Source organism: Puma concolor, unplaced genomic scaffold, assembly GCF_028749965.1.
Source record: "Puma concolor isolate L17-30 unplaced genomic scaffold, mPumCon1.1.hap2 unalloc_scaffold_102, whole genome shotgun sequence".
Lineage (NCBI taxonomy): Eukaryota > Metazoa > Chordata > Mammalia > Carnivora > Felidae > Puma > Puma concolor.
In genome coordinates this window covers 21,113-37,028 of record NW_028240128.1, presented here as the reverse complement: position 1 = coordinate 37,028, position 15,916 = coordinate 21,113, and the positions used below count along the sequence as shown (strand labels likewise).

Below are 15,916 nucleotides of genomic sequence, written 5' to 3'. Positions count from 1 at the left end.
ATAATAATATATATATTATATATAATAATATATAATATAATAAAATATATAATATATATTATATAAATATAAATATATATAATAATATATACATATTAATATTATTATTATTAAAAATATATATAAATAAATATATATATAAAATATATATTTTTATTTATATATATAAATATATGTTTATATTTTATAATGCACAAAATATACACAAAATGCACAAAATATAATGCACATAATGCACAAAAAATATAAATAAATATATATATTATATATTTATATAAATAAATATATATATATTATATATTTATATAAATATATATAAATATAAAAATATATTTATTTTTTATATATTATATATATTTATATAAATATAAATATATATATATAATTATAATTAATTATAATTAAAATTGGGCCCACATCAAACTAAAAAGCACAGGGAAGGAAAGGGAAGGAAACCATCAACAAAATGGAAAAGCAACCTACAGAATCGGAGAATACATTTGCAGACCATCTCCAAGAAAGAGTTAATATACAAAACAAATAAGGAGTTCACATGAATAGTTAACCTTAAAAATAAAACTACCAGTTATGTTACCAGGAAAAGAAAATGGCTTATTTAGGAATAGCAGAGAATTGCCCCTTGGGAGAAGGAAGCTATAGCAAGTCTGGAGAACAAAGGAGAGGAACACTTTTGTAGAGGAAAGGAAGAAATTGGGAGGGCTATGATCTAGTGAAAGTCCATTGGAGTACACTGGGAGTTCCAAGTATGGTGGCTTTTCATTGCTTAAGTTGTGACCGTCATCAGCTGGGCCATCATGAGGGAAGAAGAAAGACCTTTCTTCCTCTTGCTGAGGTAGTATAGCAGTAGCTGAAGTAGTGTCAGCTTACAAGATATGTCTCCTTCCAGTGGGTCTGCAGGAAATGACACGTGGTAGAGCCTGTGAGCTTCCCCCTTCTGGCCCCCTGACTCCATTTTCTTTAAGGTTTTATTTTCTTTCCAGTTCATTAGCATACAGTGTTGCATTCGTTTCAGGTATACAATAGAGTAATTCAACACTTCCACTTTAAATAAAGTTTCCTCTTACAATTTTCCCAAAGTCAACAGCAAAGAAACCATATAACAGGGTGAAAAAGTGGGCAAGGACCCAAATAGACTTTTTCCAAAGAAGACATACAGAAGGCTAACCGGTATGAGAAAAGATGCTCAACATCGCTAATTGTCAGGCAAATGCAAACCCAAACCACAATGAGCTATTACCTCACACCTGTTTGTTAGGATGGCTATTCTCCAAAAGTCAAAAGATAACAACTGTGGGCAAGGATGTGGAGGAAGGGTGAACCCTTAAGCACTATTTCCAGGAATGTAAATTGGTACAGCCATTGTGGAAAACAGTTTGGGGGTTCTCAAAAAGTTAAAAATAGAAATACCATATGATCCAGCAATCCCACTTCTGGGTGTAGATCACTATCTCAATGAGACATCTGTACTCCCATGTTCATTGCAATATTATTCAGTAGCCAAGATATGGAAACAACTTGAAGTGCCCATCAAAAGAAAGAAAAATGGCCTGTGCATTCAGTGGAATAGTATCTGGCCAGAAGAAAGAAGGAAGTTCTACCATTTCTGACAACGTGGGTGAACCCAGAGGACATGATTCTAAGTGAAATTAGTCAGACGCAAACAGACAGATATTGTATAATCTCATGCACATGTGAACTCTTCGTCTAAAGAAAAGTTGAACTTGTAGAGACAGAGAGTTGAAGGGTAGTTACCAGAGGCTGGAGGATGGGCAAAAGGGGGAGATACTGATCAAAACGTACAAACTTTCCATTGTAAGATGCACAAGTTCTAGCGACCTAACGTACAGTACGGTGACTACAGTTAACAATACCATATCGTATACTTGAAATTGACGAAGAGAGCAGATCTGAAGCATTCTAACCACACCACAAAAACAAAGTAGCTATGGGTGGTGATGGATATGTTAACTAGTTTCATTGTGGTTATCACTTGTCAGTGTATGCATATATCAACGTATCACATTGTAAGTCTCAAATACATAAAATTTTTATTCATCAAAAACAATAAATAAGTAAGTAAATAAAGACCAAAATAAAGAGATAAATGAACAAAATTCCAATGTGTGAAAATGACTTTGGATAATGCCTGAAACATAGTAACAGCCACCAGAGATACAAGAGGACCTGGGAAATAGATACATACGTGGTACTTCAGTATACCTGGAGCAAAAAGGTGAGGAGAGAATACAGGCTTCTTTTAAGAGATGAAGCTGGAGAAGTAACCAAAGCCTGCTTCTGCAGGACCTTGCAAACCAGTAAAGAACTTTGTGCTTTTTCCGGAAAGTACTGAGAAGCCATTGAAGAATTTCAATCATTCACTGACTGATTGCTGAGCTTTCATTGTTAAAAGATCACTCTGATTGGAGATGGAGAATGGGTTGACGTGAAATGGAAGTGGGTGGCAGGAAAAGTAAACAGGCCAATTTTAAGGCTGCGCATGAGATGATGGTGGCCTGGCCTATGTTAGTTGCGCAAGACTGGAAGTAGTGGGACGATGAGGCAATTGTTTCAAGACATACACGTGAGAGGTCTTGATGATTAGCTATTGGGGTTGGGAGAGAGGGAGAGGTCTGATGGGTCAGTTGCTACAGTGGGATCGAGAAGGGCAAGAGACAACTTGCATTGAGCTACGACAGGATGACCTTGGTGGGAATGACACAACTGGGAGGTGAAGGCCAGAACCCAGATGACCATATGTTGAGGAGAGGCTGGGAAGTGAAGAGTGGAGTCAGGATTATTGACTTGGCAACAGTACTGCTTGTTGCCACCTAACATCCATTCCCACCTTCTCTCATATTGAGAGAATTCCTGATATTTGGTTGGGTACATGGCTTTGTAGACTGGGCCTTTACATTACCAGGAAGTGTTAAGTTATGGTCAACAGAATGCAAATGGAAGTGAGGTGTGCTATGGGCAATGGCGTTAAAAGAAAGGATACGCTCTCCCCTCCCCATTTTCCTTGCCTGCTGGCTGCAAGCAGATCTGCTGTGCTGAGTCATCTTTGACCTTGTCAGTAAGGAACCACAGAGCAAGCATACAGAATCCTGGGTATCTGACACTATAGGGTAACCATTGTGGGTTTGAACATATACCTAGACTGTTACATGAAAGAGAAATACATATTTTGTTGAAGCCACGGTTATTTATAGCCCCTGTTAGAGCAACCCGCTCTATATCCAAACTATTACAGAATTTGATACGAGAAGGGAGTGGCTGCTAGTGTAGAACCCAACATAAGTGGCATAGGTTTGGTGGGCAGGCAGTAGGTGGGAAGGCACAGGTATTACAGTCTGGTGGCAAGTCTGGTGACAGTTTTTATGTTGTGACAAAACACTAAGCTGTTGTCTATGATCATTCTCGTGGCGGATCACATGCCATCAGAACCTGAAACTCAAGAAGAAATTAATCGTAATATTTGGAATGTGGTGTCTGTGGGATGCATTTTGCCACTTTCACCAGGAACCTGCCACAAACAGACCTCAGGCTAGGGTCGGCCAGTCTGCCAGCACTGATTCAGGGGTATACAGCTCTTCTAAGGAAGCTCTTTCTGCCTGTAGATGACAATCCAATTTGGCGGCAACGAGAGTGACTAGTGCCGCCAAAGCCTGAGAGAGGCAAAAACTTCTGCAGCCCAAACTGAAGGAATTACACGTGGCTTTCAATAGGTAGCCTAAGCAGGACAGGACACCCAAGCCTTTCTCAGTCACCTCCCCAATATGGCTGACTCAAGGTAAACTGGCTAAGTGCAAAATAGCTCTCATTGATTTAGTAGGGAGACTTGGTAAAGCCCAGAACAAGCTACACAGAAGACCAGAATTTTCAGGCCCCAAAACTATGCCTGAACAAAATATTTCAGTAGGATTATTTACATATGGAATTTGACAGACATAAAAGTAGACCAGAAGCCTAAATGTTTGAGGGAATTTTCTTGCAAAAGAAACCATAGCCTAGGAAAATGGGGAGGAGAGAGCATATCCTTTCTTGTAACGCCATTGTCAATAAGGCATAGACTAGTTTGACCTCTAATACAATCCTTATGATCCCCTTTCTGCGCAGCAGGAAGTGGGCTGCAAAAGCCATCCTGTCCTCAAGAAGGGTATATTCTTCCAAACATCCACCTCAGATTTGTCCACAGAGGATGATGAACATGAAAGAATGTTCCAGAGGGAAAGACAAAAGCTAAAGATGACAGCAGAGGAAGGAATGCTTCCCAGACAGCAGAATCAGGACCTACTGAATGAACTGAGGCCCCAAAGAGCGCCAGGACAGGGTTCTGTCATAATTCATGCCCAGGGGAGTTGGATCATTGCTAGGGACCTATGTTACCTCATTATTCACTCTTCTCTTTCCAGTATTGGAGTTTTTATAGCAATATCCTACTCCAGGGATAGATATTGGTTGGTTTGGAGACTAGACATAACTCATGCTTTAGTTTATAGTTTGTCAGAGAGGAATTCTATCCCTACTGAATGGAGAGAACCAGGGAGTAACAAGAGATACTAAATTTTGACCCAGATGTAGTCATTCTATGAGACCTGGAGGTTATATTTCTTGAATATGACAATGTTCTATGCGTGGGGATGATGCTCTGTATTTGCGGACAGTTGTTTAATCAAAGAGGTGGACCCTGACAGAAACTGTTAGTGGTCACTCAATAGTCATGCCCTCAGTTCTCTCATAGAAATGGAATGCCCTATTTCTGGCCGAACACATAACCACTCAAAAGGAAAGACCACATTTCCCAGCCTCTCACGAAGCTACGTACAGCCAGGCGACTAAGTTCAGACCAATTAAATGTGAGCAGAAGTGATATGGAAAACTTTCTGGTTATTCTCTGAAGCTAGAGGCATGTCCTCCCCTTTCCCACGTTCACTTCCCACTTCCTGGATGTGGACATGATGCTGAGTCCTCTCAGTTCTACCCTAGAGGTGGTGGAGCACCTTCACAGAAGGAACCTGAGTCCCTGAGAGGGTGGAGCTGCTAAGCCAGCTATGGACTGCATATGCCCAGACTATTCAGGAAGGAAGGAATAAGTTACTGGGTGTGTTTGTTGAAGCAACCGAACCTGTATCTAACCAGACATTGCTCGAAAGAATTTGTTCGTATTGTAGACAGTAGGAAGCTAATAACAGCATTTGAACTCTCATGATTTGTTACAAGTATTTTTGTTCTAATGTTGAGTACATTGATGATATGCCAGTATCATCAAATGAAAATCACTAATCCCGAGTTTCTAGAACTTGAATAAATCTATCAATAACCCAAAGCAGTCATTGTTTACTCTTTTCTATGTTTGCAAACGTGGATGGGAATTGGGAAGAAGAGCGCCAGCCACCTGAAACAGATAAATTTACACATCACACAGTTAGAAAAATGAAGTTAAAATTCCAACAAAGCATACACGTTCGATATTTTGTGAAATACTGGGACTGCTTTGAAATGTATATTATCAATACCTCCTTTTAAATAACCTTCTTAGATTTTGCTAACTCGAGACTCTAAGGTCTACCTTTCCCTCTTCTGCTGAGTATCACAAGGTCTCCTCTCCAGATCTAAATGCTACAAACTTTGTTATGAGACAGTCTTATGGGACAATATCTAGAGGACTTTCAATGTGACAGTTTTTAAAAGAAACCCTGACATTTTTGTGGGTTCAGTGTTGAGGGCTCAGGGCTCTTGTGACTGATGAGCAATCTCTTTCATCAGGGCAAGACTTTGTGATAAAATCTTACTCGACTTCTGTGTCTGTTATCTTAAAGTCTACCACACCTGGCACTATAGTCTGTGGCCTATTTCTCTTGACATACTATTAAAAGTCAAGATATATTCATTGTTTCATTTTGCCTCACCGCCCCCAAGCCCCACCTTCCACAGGCAAAGGAGATTGTCTTTTAGGCCTAGGAGCCAATGAAAGTGATCCAGTACTTGGTTTGTTCCAAGTCTGGGAAAGTTCCTCCTGCCCCAGAGCTGGCATTGAAATTGCAAACGGTAAGCACTTCTCAGAGGAGACAGGGACAACAGCTCCCCCATCCTCCCAATATCCCAAGTCCCTTAATAGAGTCTGTTGTTGAAGTTGGTAGATATTTGTGTTCCATTTCTTTCTCTCCAGCAGTCTGACTCTTGTTTGTATTCATAAAGAAATTGTTGACCTTATGGATTCGTTCGCAGCACTATGACCTCAAAGATGATCTCTCTGAGACACGTACCGACACACTGCCTTTTCTGCAACTTGCCTAGGTGGTTCCCCGAGACAAATGTGGAGCCGGTTTCAAATCTTCTCTGTGACCTGGTGTGCCTGATGAGGACCAAGGAGAAAAACTGCTACTTGGACCTTCAAATTTTCTGACTCCAAGACCCAAGGCAAAACAATTCTCCACACTTTAATTTGATAAAGGATGTGCTAAACCAAAGGTCCCAACTTGAAAAGGTAAAACCAAAAAAGTTTTTCAACTTTGAAATGTTGGCAAAGACCCCCTGGTAAGGTGTCTGTTTCATAACCAAAGATCATGAGATTCAAACCCCATCCATGCCTGGCCCTAGAAAGTACAAATTCACAGGAGAGGTGTTCTAGCAAGTGACTAAAAACACAGGCTTGGCAGCCAAACAGGTTTGTGTTTAAATCCTGGCCTTGTCACTAAAACCAAATGTCCTTGAGGAAACTGCTTAGCTAAAACCTTAGTTTTGTCATCAGTCAAATGGAGATGTCAATGGTACCTGTTTCTTAGCGTTGTTGCAGAGATTAGATGAGATAATCAATGACCCCAAAGGAGAAGAGGACAAAGGGAGCTCTGGAAGAATGATTAAGCTCTCCCAGAAAGTGGCTAGCATCCTCTCTGACACATGGGCCCTCAGCCATGGGGACCAACTGAAGATATTCCTGCGCCCAGCACCAGAAACCTACTGGAGCTGCCTGGCCTGGGTGCGATTGGGTAAGACATGGGAGAGGGGCCCCTGGGACAGAGGCTCCTATGGGATTCCAGTCTCAGTCATTCACAGAATGGAGAGGTGGTAAAAGGATGTCCATCTGATGCCTGAATTCTTCCCATTGTGTGGGGGTCTATAAACAGGCCTAAGGTTTCATCTCAGTTCCACGAACTGCCACTTTTGTAATATCATCCCTCTCTGAGCCTCAGTTTCCTTATGTGTGAAATGGGCACAGTAATAGAGTCAGACTTGTGTGTTATTGTGAAAATGAAACACAAATTATCCATAGAGAGTGCTTAACTACCTTGTAGGCCATTTATCACCTCAAGGAAATCTTAGCCTCTGAGAGGCTCCAAAATATAAATATTTTTTGGAATTAGGAGGTTCCTAGGAAACTCAAAGCACATGTTCCCTGGAGATTTCCCATGAAGTGTTTGCCATTATAAGTTCCCACACATGGCTCAGCCTATTGCTTTTGCCTAATAATAGGCTTGTAGTTAAAAAACAAAAAATCCTGAAGAGCATTCAAAGAGCAGGTATCCTTGAGAATGCCAGGTGTGGGAGGCACAAAGAAGACAAGACAGGAGTGAGCCACACCACGGCTCAACAGAAGCCCTTGAGTACTTCAGGAAGTAAGTCCTATTTTTTGAAGGCCCTATGCTTGGAGGCTCATCTTTGCCATGTAGTTCCCAAGAGTTGGGGTGCCTGAGGTAGCTCACAAACCCCTCAGTCCTCTGGGACAACTTCTGTATTATGAGATCCTCCTGACTGTGGGTCACCACACCTGGAGTGGGGTTGCTTGTGAGACTCTGTCTCTGCCTCTCCTGTTTCCATATATTTTATCCTTTTATCCGTTATTGTACAGACACTGTTAAGCTATCTTTCAGATCCTTTTCAGAGGGAATTGTTCCATAAGCAGCTGTTGAATTCTTGTGTTCATGGGAGGAGGTGAGTTCACAATCCTCCCATGCTGCCATCTTGACCCCAGCTCCACAGTCCATACTCTAAACCACATGTGAAATAATACATGTTTAAAACCACTCTGTGGGCAAATAGCAATGATACGTTTCTTCTGAACGTGTATTCTGAAATGTTATCAAAAGTCCATGGAATGAAAATCGCTGAGCAAGAAGCTGGAGCTAAGGATGAATGAGACAAAGTTCTACCCTCAGAGGGGCTGAAACACTCCTAGGGGAGATGAGATCGATGAAGGAGCAATTTAATGCAAGCACGAAGGTCCTCGGTAAATTGACAAGGAGTTCAGAAGGAAAAGAAACTCCCTTCAGCTAGAAAATCAGGAAAGGATGCTGCAAGGAGGTAGCACAACATGCATATTCCCACTGCAAAGAAGCCACTCTGGGGGACTATACCTTTGTTTTCATTGTATTGCTTCTGCTTAAAAATAGTTTAGGACGGGGGCGCCTGGGTGGCGCAGTCGGTTAAGCGTCCGACTTCAGCCAGGTCACGATCTCGCGGTCCGTGAGTTCGAGCCCCGCTTCGGGCTCTGGGCTGATGGCTCGAGCCTGGAGCCTGCTTCCGATTCTGTGTCTCCCTCTCTCTCTGCCCCTCCCCCGTTCATGCTCTGTCTCTCTCTGTCCCAAAAATAAATAAACGTTGAAAAAATTAAAAAAAAAAAAAAGTTTAGGACGATATTTTGGGAAAGGGTCACCAAGGAAAGCAGCGTCATTACTCTAAACTTCCCTTTTTTATTCAGAAGTGTACTTCCCAGAATGAGATTTCAACATCCCACTGTTAATCATGGATAGAACAACTACACAAAAGATCAACCAGGAAATAGGAGAGTTGAACAACACTGCAAAACAACTATGTTGATTCAAAGTGAATAAAAGTTGTTTGTTTGTTTGTTTGTTTTAATTTTAGACAGAAGGGAGAAGACTTTCATTTAAGCCTAAGTTAAGATAGCCACCAAGGATACAAAATCTTCACAAAGAAGAGACTTCTCTGAGGAAGGAATAGTCAGTGCAGGATTACATATGTTTTTTTCACACAAAGCATCATAAATCATCATGGCCAATGACATTCCAGAAAGTTACAGACTTTATCTCATGTTTTAGTATCTGCAAGGCTGTATGACTTTAATCTTATGGAAACCAGGGACATGATTTCTTGTTCTTTATGTTTGAAATGCTCCTTTTTGGTTATTTTTATTTTTATTTTTTGAAGCTTTCAATTTTTTATTTTTTTAAAAAAATGTTAGAGAAGGAGGGAGCCAAACAATAAGAGACTCTTAAAAACTGAGAAAACACTGAGGGTCAATGGGGGGTGGGAGGGAGGGGAAAGAGGGTGGTGGGCATTGAGGAGGGCACCTGTTGGGATGAGCACTGGGTGTTGTATGGAAACCAATTTGACAATAAATTTCACATTTAAAACATACTAAAAAATGAAAAAATGTAAAAAAAAAAAAAGGTGAAATTGACAACACTTAAAAGCCGTCATTCTGACCATTTGAAAATGGACAGTCCAGTGGCTTTTATTATAGTCCTGATGTTGCACAACTATTACCACTAAGTCTAAAATATTATTATCATTCTGAGAAGAAAGCCCATATCTCAATTCCTCCCTCGCCAATTCCCTGGCGACCACTAATCTACTTATGTCTCTTGGTTCTGCCTGTTCTGGAGGTTTCATATAAATGGAATTATACAAGACATGGACTTTTGCTTCTTTCACTTAGCACAATGTTCTTGAAGTTCATCTACACATGTGACAGTACTGCATGGCTTTTGATGACTAGACAATATCCCCTTGTACGGTTTTACCACCTTTGATGTATCTGGTCACCAGTTGATGAACAACTGGGTTGTTTCCACATTTCAGGAATTGTGAATAGTGCTCCTATGAACATTTATGTAGAAGTTTTTGTGGGAATATATGTCTTCAATTCTCTTGGGTTTATACCTTGGAATGAAATTGCTGTGCCATATGGCAACTCCATTTTTAACTTATTAAGAAATTGCCAAACTGTTTTCCAGAGTAGCTGTACCATTTCACACTTCCACAAGCAGTGTTTGAAAGTTCTGATTTCTCTACATCTTTGCCAACGTTGATTTTTTTCCTTCCAGGATTTTATTTAAAATTCGTTTAATGTTTATTTATCTTTGAGAGAGAGAGAGAGAGAGAGAGAGAGAGAGAGAGAGAGAGCGCATGAGCAGGGGAGCGGCAGAGAGAGAAGGAGACACAGAATCCCAAGCAGGCTCCAGGCTCCCAGCTGTCAACACAGAGCCTGATGCGGGGCTCGAACTCACAGACTGCGAGTTTGTGACCTGAGCCAAAGTCGGACGCTCAACCGATTGAGCCACCCAGGCACCTCTCCTTCCAAGATTTTATTTAAATCCAACTTAGTAAACATGTAGTGTAGTACTGGTTGCAGGAGTAGAATTTAGTGATTCATCACTTACACATAACACCCAGCGGTCATCACAAGTGGGCTCCTTAATGCCCATCAGCCATTTAGCCCATCCCCCCAACCACTTCCCATCCACCAATACTCAGTTTGTTCTCTATAGTTAGAAGTCTCTCAGGCTTTGCCTCCCTCGCTGTTTTTATCTTATTTTTCCTTCCCTTCCCCTACGTTCATCTGTTTTATTTCTTATATTCCACACGTGAGTGAAATCATATGTTTGTCTTTCTCTGACTGACTTATTTTACTTATTTCACTTATGAACTAGTTCATAAACTACTTCCATCCATGTCTTTGCAAATGGCAAGATGTCATTTTTTCTGTAGTCTGAGTAATATTCCATTATATACATATACACCAATTCTTCATTATCCATTCATTGTTCAATGGACATTTGGGCTCCACCCATACTTTGGCTGTTGAGGCAATGCTGCTATAAACATCGGGGTGCATGTATCCTTTTGAATTGGTATTTTTGTATTCTTTGGGTGAATACCTAGTACTGCAATTGCTGAATTGTAGGGCAGTTCTATTGTTAACTTTTTAAGAATGTTCATTTGAGAATGAGTGTGTGTATGTGATTGGGGGCAGGGGCAGAGAGAGAGGGGCGAGAGAGAGAATCCCAAGCAGGGTCAATGCTGTCAGTGTGGAACCTGAGGCAGGGCTCAATCTCATGAACCATGAGATAAAGACCTTAGCTGAAATCAAGAGTTGAATGCTTAACTGAATGAGCCACCCAGGTGCTCCTGGTTTAACTATTTGAGGACTCTCCATACTGTTTTCAAGAATGGCTGCAGCAGTTTGCATTTCCACCAACAGTGCAAGAGGGTTCTTTTTTCTCTGCACCCTTGCCAACACTCGTTGTTTCTTGTGCTCTGGCAACCATCAGTTTTGAACAGGGACTCTTTTTATTGTCCTTAAGATATTTCCATCTGAGACACAAAAGACAAAGGTGGGAGGTGTGGCCAAGGCCCACACTGATACACCAGATGCTTTTCCAAAACCAAGAGGCCTGTAATAGGGTATGTAAGCTTTAGTACAAGACAGACATTGTCATCATCAGTTGTTCCCAGAAATATTCTAATTCTCCAAGCTTGTGAAACCAAGGGAAGCCTCTGCTTGACATAATCATAGAGCAGCCTGCGGCAGACAGATGTACCCTGCATGTGTCAGTCACATAATAGTCCCCAAATATGTGATAAATGGATGGAAGAAACACTATCGAACAGCCAGAAGAAAAGAGGAAGGAATGTTTGTGTCCAGTGCAAATCCAGCAATCCACAGCAGTGGCTATTTTCACACTAGAGGCACCAACATAGAGGAAGTTTCCACAACCCCCTTGCATCACACAGTTTCAAAATCAGGCTGTCTTTCAAATAGGAATTAATCTGACACCTACCCATGTAAATTATTGACCGCTTGAGAGGAAAAGGTAATGGCAACAATGCTCAGAGGGCTCAGAGTCGATTTCTACCAAAGCTGCTATTTGGTTGCTGGCCTAACGGAGAGGTGATAGCCTAGAAGGCTAGTACTGAAAGAGATCTCATGTGCCTGCCAGGATGGTTAAGGTAATGGTATTTACTTTAAAGATATGATTGAAGACTTCTCGTTTGCCATTTTCAGGAATCACCTTTATGCCTGGAACCCTTCAGCTGACTGTCAAGGACATTTTCTATCAATCATACACATCTAAGTCCCAGTGCATGGTAGTCAATGAGGCTATGGTCCCACTTGTGGACCTTGTTTGGTGCAACTATGCCCCTTGAAGACCAATCTCTTGGTATCAGATAAGAGCTATGACGGGTGGTTAAATTTCAAGGAGTTGATTCACTGAATGGGCACTAAAAACAAGATGCTGAAATAAAGAAAATGTCTATTTTGGAAGATGAGATGATGTGTGAGACGTGTTAATGTAACTTGGGTGGTGTAAAAGGAGAGGCAGGGAAGCTGGACAGCAATTTCTAATCCTGCATCCAGAGTACTCCCTTACACAAGATTTATGAACTGTCTTGTTACTTCTCAGTCTGAGTGGAAGGTCACATCTCCTGATTCATACCTAAGTATTCCTTCTGGGAGACAACCAATAAATAGCTGATAAAAATATGAAGGATCAGGAAGCATATTAAAGACAAGGAACACTCATGCTCACCAGCAAGTGGGAGAAATACTTATTAGAACAATGGGATGATGCCACATCCACCCTCAGGTAAGCCAAAAATTGAGTTTGATCGCTATAAATGTGGTCTCTAGATGGAGACCCTGAGCTTGTCTCATCCTGGAAATGCAGTTAGATCAGCACCAAATCATTCTGAACAGCTAGCAAAGAGATTTGAACATTAAGACAATAATCTGCATCACTTGAGCCACAGAACATGGCAGGTATGTGGTGTGGATAAGTGAACTGCTGGAGAGAAAAGCCGGGGAGGCGGGGAGCTCTTTGTGGAGAGAGAGGACAGAGAAAAGGAAAGGGGGAGAGTGCAGCCCACGGGGATGGTGCAAGAAAAGCACTCCCCTGAACGTAGCTGGAGAGAAAGAGAGAGAAAGTGAAAACACTTGCAGGGGACTGAACAAGAAATCTGTGAAACCACACGAAAAAATTTGGAAAGACCATGGATACCTGGAGATTAAAGAACATCCTACTATATGGGGCGCCTGGGTGGTGCAGTCGGTTAAGCGCCCGACTTCAGCCAGGTCACGATCTGGCGGTCCGTGAGTTCGAGCCCCGCGTCAGGCTCTGGGCTGATGGCTCAGAGCCTGGAGCCTGTTTCCGATTCTGTGTCTCCCTCTCTCTCTGCCCCTCCCCCGTTCATGCTCTGTCTCTCTCTGTCCCAAAAATAAATAAACGTTGAAAAAAAAAATTAAAAAATAAAAAAGAACATCCTACTATAGAATGAACGGGTTAATCAAGAAAATAAAGAGGAAATATAAAAGTACATGGAAGCCAATAAAAATGAAAACATGACAGCCTCAAACCTCTGGAATGCAAGAAAGGCAGTCATAAGAGCAAGTATGTAGCAATCCAGGCCTTCTTAAAGAAGGAAGAACGGTCTGAAATACACAATGTAACCTTACACCTAAAGGAGCTGGAGAAAGAAGAGCAAATAAAGCCCAAAACCAGCTGAAGAAGGGAAATAATAATATTAGGGCAGAAGTCAATGATATTGATTTTAAAAAAAGAAGTAGAACCGATCAACTAATCCAGAAGAGGGTCCTTTGAAAGAATTAACAAAATAGATACACCCCTAGCCAGACTGATCAAAAGGAAAAAGGAAAGGACCCAAATAAATAAAATCATGAATGAAAGAGGAGATATCACAACAAACACCACATAAATACAAACAATAAGAGGAGAATACTATGAGCAATTATATGCCAACAGACTGGGCAATCTGCAAGAAATGAAAAATACCTAGAAACATATAAACTACCAAAACTGAAACAGGAAGAAAGAGAAAACCTGAACAGACCCATCACCAGGAAAGAAATTGAATCTGTAATCAAAAATCTCCCAACAAAGAGTCCAGGGCCAGATGGCTTTCCAGAGGAATTCTACCCAACATTTAAAGAAGAGTTACCGCCTATTCCTTTGAAGGTGTTCCAAAAAATAGAAATGGAAGGAAAACTTTCAAACGAATTCTACAAGGCCAGCATTACCTTGATTCCAAAACGGGACAAAGACCCCACTTAAAAGGAGAACTACAAATCAGTTTCCCTGATGAACATGGTTGCAACAGTTCTCAACAAGATACTAGCCAACCAGATCCAAAAACACATTAAAATAATTATTCCCCACAATCAAGTGGGATTGATCCTGGGATGCAAGACTGGTTCAATATCCACAAATTAATCAATGTGATATCTGACATTAATAAAAGAAAGGATAAGAACCACATGGTCCTCTCAATAGAGGTTCCTGAAAGCATGTGACAAAATATGGCACCCTTTTTAAATAAAAACTTTCAAGAAAGCAGGGATAGAAGGATCATACCTCAAGATCATAAAGGTCACACTGCTAATATCATCTTCAATGGGGAAAAAATGAGAGCTTTCTCCCCTAAAGTCATGAACTCCACAAGGATGTCCATTCTCATCACTGTTATTACAGAGGGTTGGAATTCCTAGCCTCAGCAGTCAGGCAACGAAAAAAAATTAAAGGCATCCAAATCGGCAAGGAGAAAGTCAAAATTTCACTCTTTGTAGACACCATGGTAATCTATGTGGAAAACCCAAAAGACCCCATCAAAAAACTGTTAGAACTTATACATGAAGTCAGCAAGGTTGAAGGATATAAAATCAACGTACAGAAATCAGTTGCATCGCTATACACCAACAATGAAGCAGCAGAAAGCGAAATCAAGGAATTGATCCCACTTAAATTTGCACCAAAAAAGATAAAATACCTAGGGATAAACCTAACCAAAGGGGTGAAAAATGGATACACTGAAAACTACAGAAAACTTAGGAAAGAAACTGAAAAGACACAAGAAAATGGAAAACCATCCCATGGAGTGGAAGAACAATTTAACAGTTGTTAAAATGTCAATAATACTCAAAGCAATCTACACGTTCAGTGCAATCCTTATCAAAGTAACACCAGCATTCTTCACAGAGCTAGAACAAACAATCATAAAATTTGTATGGAACCAGAAAAGACTCTAAATAGCCAAAGAAATCTTGAAAAAGAAAACCAAAGCTAGAGGCATCACAATTCTGGATTTCTAGCTGCATTACAAAGCTGTAATCATCAAGACACTATGGTACTGGCCCAAGAACAGAATAGAGAATGGAACAGATTAGAGAACTCAGAAAGGGACCCACAGACGTATGGCCAACTAATCTTTGACAAAGCAGGAAAGAATATCCAATGGAATGAAGACAGTCTCTTCAGCAAGTGGTGCTGGGAAAACTGGACAGTGACATGCAGAAGAATGAACCTGCACCACTTTCTTACACCATACACAAAAATCAACTCAAAATGCATGAAAGACCTAATGTAAGACAGGAAGCCATCAAAATCCTCAAGGGGAAAGCAGGCAAAACCCTCTTTGATCTTGGCCGCAGCAACTTCTTACTCAACACGTCTCTGGAGGCAAGGGAAACAAAAGCAAAAACGAACTATTGGGACATCATCAAGGTAAACACTTTTGAACGGCGAGGGAAACAAACAATCAGCAAAACTAAAAGGCAACTGACAGAATGGTAAAAGATACTTACAAAAGACATATCAGATAAAAAGGTGAGTATCCAACACCTATAAAAAACTTATAAAGTGCAACACCTAACAAACAAATAATGCAATGAAAAAATGGGCAAAAGACAGGAATAGACGCTTTTGTAAAGAAGATATCCAGATGGCTAACAGAAAGAAGAAAAGATGCTCAACATTACTCATCATCAGACAAATACAAATCCAAACCACAAGGAGATACCACCTCACACCTGTCAGAATGGCTAAAATTAACAACTCAGGCAACAAATGATGTTGGTGAG

The 15,916-nt window shown here is 40.7% G+C and overlaps 2 long non-coding RNA genes across 3 annotated transcripts in view; both read left to right on the top strand.

Annotated features, from left to right (window-relative positions):
* Positions 1-6,780, top strand: part of LOC147571728 (uncharacterized) — a 62,386-nt gene extending 55,606 nt beyond the window's left edge. For both annotated transcript variants that reach the window (XR_015247101.1, XR_015247102.1), the window contains exon 3: positions 6,319-6,780. This is a non-coding gene — a long non-coding RNA (uncharacterized LOC147571728). The remainder of the gene's footprint in view (positions 1-6,318) is intronic.
* A 68-nt stretch (positions 6,781-6,848) lies between these two features.
* LOC147571727 (uncharacterized) lies at positions 6,849-12,160 on the top strand. The gene is made up of 3 exons (XR_015247105.1): positions 6,849-7,010; positions 7,871-7,953; positions 12,050-12,160. It is a non-coding gene; the product is annotated as an uncharacterized LOC147571727 (long non-coding RNA).
* The last annotated feature ends 3,756 nt before the right edge of the window (positions 12,161-15,916 follow it).